This window comes from Alligator sinensis, unplaced genomic scaffold, assembly GCF_000455745.1.
Source record: "Alligator sinensis unplaced genomic scaffold, ASM45574v1 scaffold1008_1, whole genome shotgun sequence".
NCBI lineage: Eukaryota > Metazoa > Chordata > Crocodylia > Alligatoridae > Alligator > Alligator sinensis.
The window spans coordinates 2,674,047-2,680,347 of NW_005842013.1; the positions used below are offsets into that span (position 1 = coordinate 2,674,047).

The 6,301-nt window shown below is 49.4% G+C and overlaps 1 pseudogene; it reads right to left on the reverse strand.

The window, feature by feature from the left end:
• Positions 1–5,882: 5,882 nt before the first annotated feature.
• On the reverse strand, positions 5,883–6,011 carry LOC112549995 (annotated as a pseudogene).
• Positions 6,012–6,301: the final 290 nt, after the last annotated feature.

Sequence of the window (6,301 nt, forward strand, 5' to 3'; positions counted from 1 at the left end):
GAGCTGCTGAGAAGGACACTCCCCAACCTATAGGTGTGCTGGGGGTTCCTCCTTCCCAGGTGGAGTACCTTACACTTATCTTTATTAGATTGCATTCTATTTCTCTCTGCCCATTGATCCAACCTGTCCAGATCAGCCTGAATCTGCTCCCTGCCCTCTGGTGTACTATCTTTGCCCCATAACTTGGTATCATCAGTGAACTTGGAGAGGGTGCTCTCCACGCCCTCGTCCAAATCACTGATGAAGATATTAAATAACACCGGCCTGAGGACCGAACCCTGTGGGACCCCACTGCCCACCTCCCTCCAGACCAAGAAGGAACCATCCACCACCACTCTCTGGGTGCGGTCCCTAAGCCAGTTGGCCACCTGCCTGACCGTGTAGGCATCCACTCCACAGTCTGCTAGCTTCCCAATGAGGACAGGGTGCAAAAAAGGTCGAAGGCTTTCCTAAAGTCCAGGAAGATGACATCAGCCTTGGCTCTCGCGTCCAGGCAGTGTGTGACCTGGTCATAGAAGGCTACAAGGTTTGTCAGGCAGGATCTACCTGTGACAAACCCGTGCTGGTTTCCCCTCAGCATCGTTTCCCCTGCTGGGCCTTCACAAATGTGTTCTTTGATTATTTTCTCTAGCATTTTCCCAGGAATAGAGGTAAGACTGACTGGTCTAAAGTTACCCGGCTCATCCTTTCTCCCTTTCTTGAAAATGGGCGCCACATTGGCCCTTCTCCAGTCCTCAGGGACCTGGCCAGAGCACGACGAGTACTCGAACAGCCATGCCAGCGACTCAGCTATGACGGTGGCCAATTCTTTCAGCAGCCATAGATGGAGGTCATCCGGGCCTGCTGACTTGTACCCATCCAGCTCCTCCAGGAGCTCCTTAACTATTTCACATTTGAAAGAGCCACCCGGTTACCATGTGAAGAACTGCTGCAGTACAGAAGTAGGCCTAGTCTATGAGAAGGTGCAAATCTATGCTGCCTTTTACTTGACTTTAAACTGACATGGCTAACTATGGCTCTGTGTAGGTGAAGGACACAGGGGCACAGAGGACGAGCAAAAGATTGTTTTGCTCTTCACAGTTCCTGGCAATGAAGCCCTGAATGCATCTAGTGCCTCCCATACAAGCACGGAAAGGGGAGGAGGAGGAAAACATTACAGAAATAATGCAAATATGTGAAGATGTTTGTGCAGTTCAAAAACGATAGTGCTTAGGAGAGGTGTATGCTCAGAATGAGAACATCTGTAACAGAGCAGATTGTCCTGGGGTGCAAGCACGAAAAAAATCCATGAGCAATTACTAAGAGAGAAGGATCTGACAATGAGTATATACCAACTGGAGAACAACCAGAAACACAAATAAAAAGCCTAGAAGAAGGGAAACAACCACATAACTTCAATGGCCCTGTGACACGTTCAAATTAAAACTGGAGAGAAACCAGCTGTAGAGCTGTCACACGTTTGCAAGCACTAACTTTGTAGACATTTGGCTCTTTTTATAGCTGGAGAGTCATCTTTATTGTGTGATAATTACTTACACTTGTGGCCAGTCTTTCTTTGCATGTGTGGCTGGCCTAAATGTATTGCACAATTCACCACTTAACGGCATATTATATGTAATGTGTAGCAGGGGCCCCAGTACAATTATGAAACGACCAAGGGAAAAGTTGAAAGAAAGTAAATGGGGCCAGGACAAAGGGCAGGAAGCAGTGATAGACAGTTGTGGCCACTGTCTTAAATATGGAAAGTGCCCTGCAACTATGCAGAATCTGGACCAAACCCAGCCATGATGCTAAAATGTGTCCAGAAAGCAGGACAGCGCATGCTGACCTCAAAAGCAAATGGCCCTGATGAATCAAAGATACTGAACATGCCATCACCTGAAGATAACAGGGAATGCAAGATATGCCAGGCTTATCAAATTATGTCAGCGAGTTCATGCCTACCTATACAGCTCACACAACGCACCTAAGACATCTCCTCCTCAAAGGCACATCATGGGCTTGAAGGCTGGAGTATGGGAGAGAGGCCAGTCACTTGTACACAGCTGAATACAGTGATGAGACTGATAAGTTGCCGGTTTCATAGTCTCAAGGTCCATGACAGCTGCAAGGATATATGCAGAAATTGAAAAGGAACATCAGGCTCAAAGGGTACCAATCAAAGGCTCGATGTCTAGTTGGCATCTGGACTGGCATCTGGCTGCCATCTAGCTTGATGGCAGCCGGTATCAAGTGCAGTGCCCCAGGGGTCGGACCTGGGGCTGGTTTTGTTCAATGTTTTCATCAATGACCTGGAAGATGGGACGCAGCGCACCCTCAGCAAGTTTGCAGGTGACACCAAGCTGGGGGGAGCAATAGATACACAGGAGGTTAGGGCTAGGACTCAGAGTGACCTGGACAAATTGGAGGATTGGGCCAAAAGGAATTTCATGAGGTTCAATAAGGACAAGTGCAAAGTCCTGCACTTTGGACGGAGCAACCCTATGCACCGATGCAGGCTGGGGGCTGACTGGCCGGGCAGCAGCTCTGCAGAAAAGGACCTAGGGGTACAATGGACACTAAGCTAAATATGAGCCAACAGTGTGCCCTCCCCCTTTTATTTTCAGAAAAATATATGTTTCTCTGTCTCTATATAAATAAATACATATACACAGCTAAACTTTTGTCATCCCATCTTGTGACCGACACAATTCACTTAACCATCTGTAACTGTGGCAGGAAAAATGATCCTGCTATGAGATGAGACTTACCAAAAATGCTGGAATGACGATCATACCGGCAGCTGGCCGCAGGAGCAGCACTGGCTGAGGAACATCCAGCACTGGCATAGGAATGCTTTGTAAGCGCGTGCCGATGCCAGTTCACCAGAGCAAACTTGAATGGTGGGTTAAAACTGGCTTGGGACAGCATAACAGTGGAACCAGACACGAGTTCCCCTCACCAACAGACACTGGACGGTGAGACGAGTGCCCCAACAGGAGCAATTGGTGGAAGCGAGAGACAGGATGGCTATACGCTAGAGCTGGCCTGGAGGAACCAGTGTACTCACCGGAGCAGCAGATGTGGATGCCAGAGCCGGATGACTGGAGCTGGAGCGACGAGAACCCTGGAAGAAAACAGGCAGAGAAGCAGCAAGACCTTGAGTAAAAGGAGTCATTAGCACCCTTGTCAGGGTGCCCAAACTCCATTTACCTTGAGAAGGGAGATTTAAGTTGGATTAAGTGCAGTTAAGGGCAGAAGGGCTGTATTTGGACACTGTAGTAGAAGATAGAGACTTTACGCTCTGTCTGCCACTATCGTGGTAAGAAATAATCAAGAAGAGCTGGTTGGGACCATACTTACTGGAAACAACCTTGAAACATCAGATTGGCATGAGGCAGGGTGTAGGGGAGGTGGAGCCCCAGGTCTGACAGCACTATGTGCGACTCCAAAAGACACCAGGGAAGACAAGGACAAGATCTTCCTCCCTTACCTTTTCGACATCAAAGACGTGGCAGGAAAGAACACACAGTATCTTTAAGAGTGGATGTAGCAGTCCAAACTGTCGGCTCGCAAGGGAGCAGAAGTTGTCGGCCGATCAGGAAAAAGTAAGCACCTGACCAGAGACTGGCACGGCAAATTACAGTAACACACGTCTACAGCTGACCATTAGTATTCCCGTTACAATAAATGCACCTGCACACCTGCACTCCCACGCGTCTGTCTGGCCATCGCCATCTCCCATAACCATTACAATTACACAAAAATCCGCCACATCCCCCCTTCCTCTCCCCATTCCCCTTGATAATCCCTCTGTTTCTTTCCCCAATCCTTTCACACCTCCACCCCCTAAGTCCCCATCTTCCTTATCATCTTCCTTCCCATCGTCTTCATCTTCTGTATATTCATCATTGGTCTCTTCTTTATATTCATCCTCCTCTTCTCTGGAGGTCCCATCGCTGAACAGTCTGTGCCATTCTTTCTTCTTCCGGTCTGTACAGCTGGAGCTCACTCACCCCCATTTTGGCACAGTCTGTCTGGGTGGTTGGTGTGCCTGTACATGAGCAGGTTCCTGGTCTTCCCCAGGGTTTTCCTGAAGCACGAGATGAACTGGCTGAAGTGAGCTGTTGGGTCCCTTGTGCTTGGACAGATGACTGAACCGCGCTGCCTCTCTGGTTAGGATTTCGACCCCTGTCACCATCTGGAGGAGTTTGCCAACTCTTTCTGACACCCTCCTGGTGTACGGGCAGCTCCAGAGGATGTGGTCGACTGTTTCCTCCTCTCACCACCAGGTTCGCCTGGGTCAGTCCAGTGGGACTCCCAGGTCTCTGTATCTCAGCGCTCACACGGGGAGTGCCGGATGCCACCTGCCAGGTCAAATCCCTGCCATCGTTCTGCAGGTCCCTGGGAAAGATTTGTTCCCATGGCCTGGCAGCTGTCCCCAGGGTGTACATCCATGAGCAATAGTCTATCCCTTGCTCTAATCATCTCCTGCATCTCATGGTGACTTGTCAGGGTCTTTGGCGCTTCATTTTGTAGCTCGTTTATGTTCCAAAAATGCTCCAGGACCTTTGCAAACCCTCATAGACCTCACTCGGCCTCAGCACGCCCCTCTAGACAAGACTTCAGGGGCTGCCATGGAGCAAGCAGCTCCTTGCCCCATGCTGGACTCAGGCCTCAATTGTTCCTTCCAGGAGGCCCCGAGCGGCCATTGCTGCTGCACAACCATAGCAGCATCCTGCTGCCTGCCCAGATCGGGCAGGAGGGAACATCTTCTCCTTTGGGACCCCCTCAACCCCCGTCTGCCTGCTCAGGCCTCTGCCACATCCTGACCAACTGAGCTGCTTCCTGGGACAGTCCTATTTTTTTTCTTTTTAATGTTGTTTCCAGACCCAAATCAGCTCTGAATTAAATTCCAGATTTTGACAGAGCAGAGCTCAATCGTTCATGTCCACGTGGTGCAACCGTGGGCAAGTCTCCTCCCCTGCAGACTCTCAGACGGAGAAGACGGGTCTCTCCCCCGCCAGGTCAGTCAAATCTCTGGCCTAAAAGAAAAGCCCAAGAAGCTTTTACTCCGGGTTGCTCTAAACCAGGGGGTGCTGGGTACAGCCCTGTAGGGTGCGGGGTGCAGGGTTTTTGTTTTTTGGAAAATGTTTCATGTACCAAGTCAAATTAGCCAGATCAGTTCTGAATCCTTTGAATCGTCCAAAAGCCTTACATGGCCCTACTACCGGCAAGTATCCTCCACCCCAGACTTTTCAGCCTGGGGCCAAATCCTTTGTCAGGTATCCTACGTGCAGGCCCAAGCCTGGAGGCTTGGTGTTCGGATGCCCCCGAGTTTCACTTGCCCTTAGCCATGTGGCCGCAGAAGCAAACTAGGGAGGTGTCTCCCGTTTCCCTAAAATCACGGTGCAGCCCAGACCCTTCCACGGGAAGCCGGCCAGCGGGAAGCTAAGGACGAGGCTCCGGTCAGGCAGGGATGCAACTCTCCACTACGCAGCACCATTTGAATTGCATTTCGTCTGAGGTATCCGCAGCCACCGCTGCCTGGAGGATGCCCCTCAGCCTCACCGCCTGTTAGTTTTATATTATATATTTTGTTAATTTAAAAAAATAAATTGAAATAAAAATTTGCAAAATTAGAAACATATACATATTTGTTTGTAGTGTCTCAGGTGGTCTTATAAAAGGTATTAATTAAAGAAGTGTTAGATGTTTGTGTTTCTCATTGTCTGCCTACGTACGTGCGCACACACGAGACTCATAGAAACTCACAAGCAGGAGCGCCAGGAAAAGGGCAGCAAGGTGGAAAGCAGAGAAACTCCACTTCCCAGAAGCCCCTGCGCACACTGCACTGACAAGACTCCACAGCCATAGCGAACTCTGCTTTTAACCAATGAGACCAGGGGAGAGCGCGCACGCAGTCCCCCACTACCACAAATTATGCGGTCGAGTTTCCCGCATTTGGGGAAATCGCAGGGGTCAGCACGCCTGGAGTGCAAGGGGCGAGCCTCGCCCCGCGAAGTCCTTTTTTTTTTTTATATATATATATATTTTTTATTAGAAAACAGACCATAATAAAAACAGGCTCAAAACGACCCCCAACAGAGGCCTCACAAAGGGTAATACAACATAAGATTTCAAAATAACATGCTAAACACATCGGAATTGATATCATATTGCCCGTTGTCTCATTTTTTACCCAGTATATACAAGCATCCCTGAGTGTTGTCTAGCAAACACACATTACACGTGTCGTGTCAGTCATCCTGTACTTCCCCAGAAAAAGGAAAGAGAGAACACTGTGTGCAATACAGGTCCC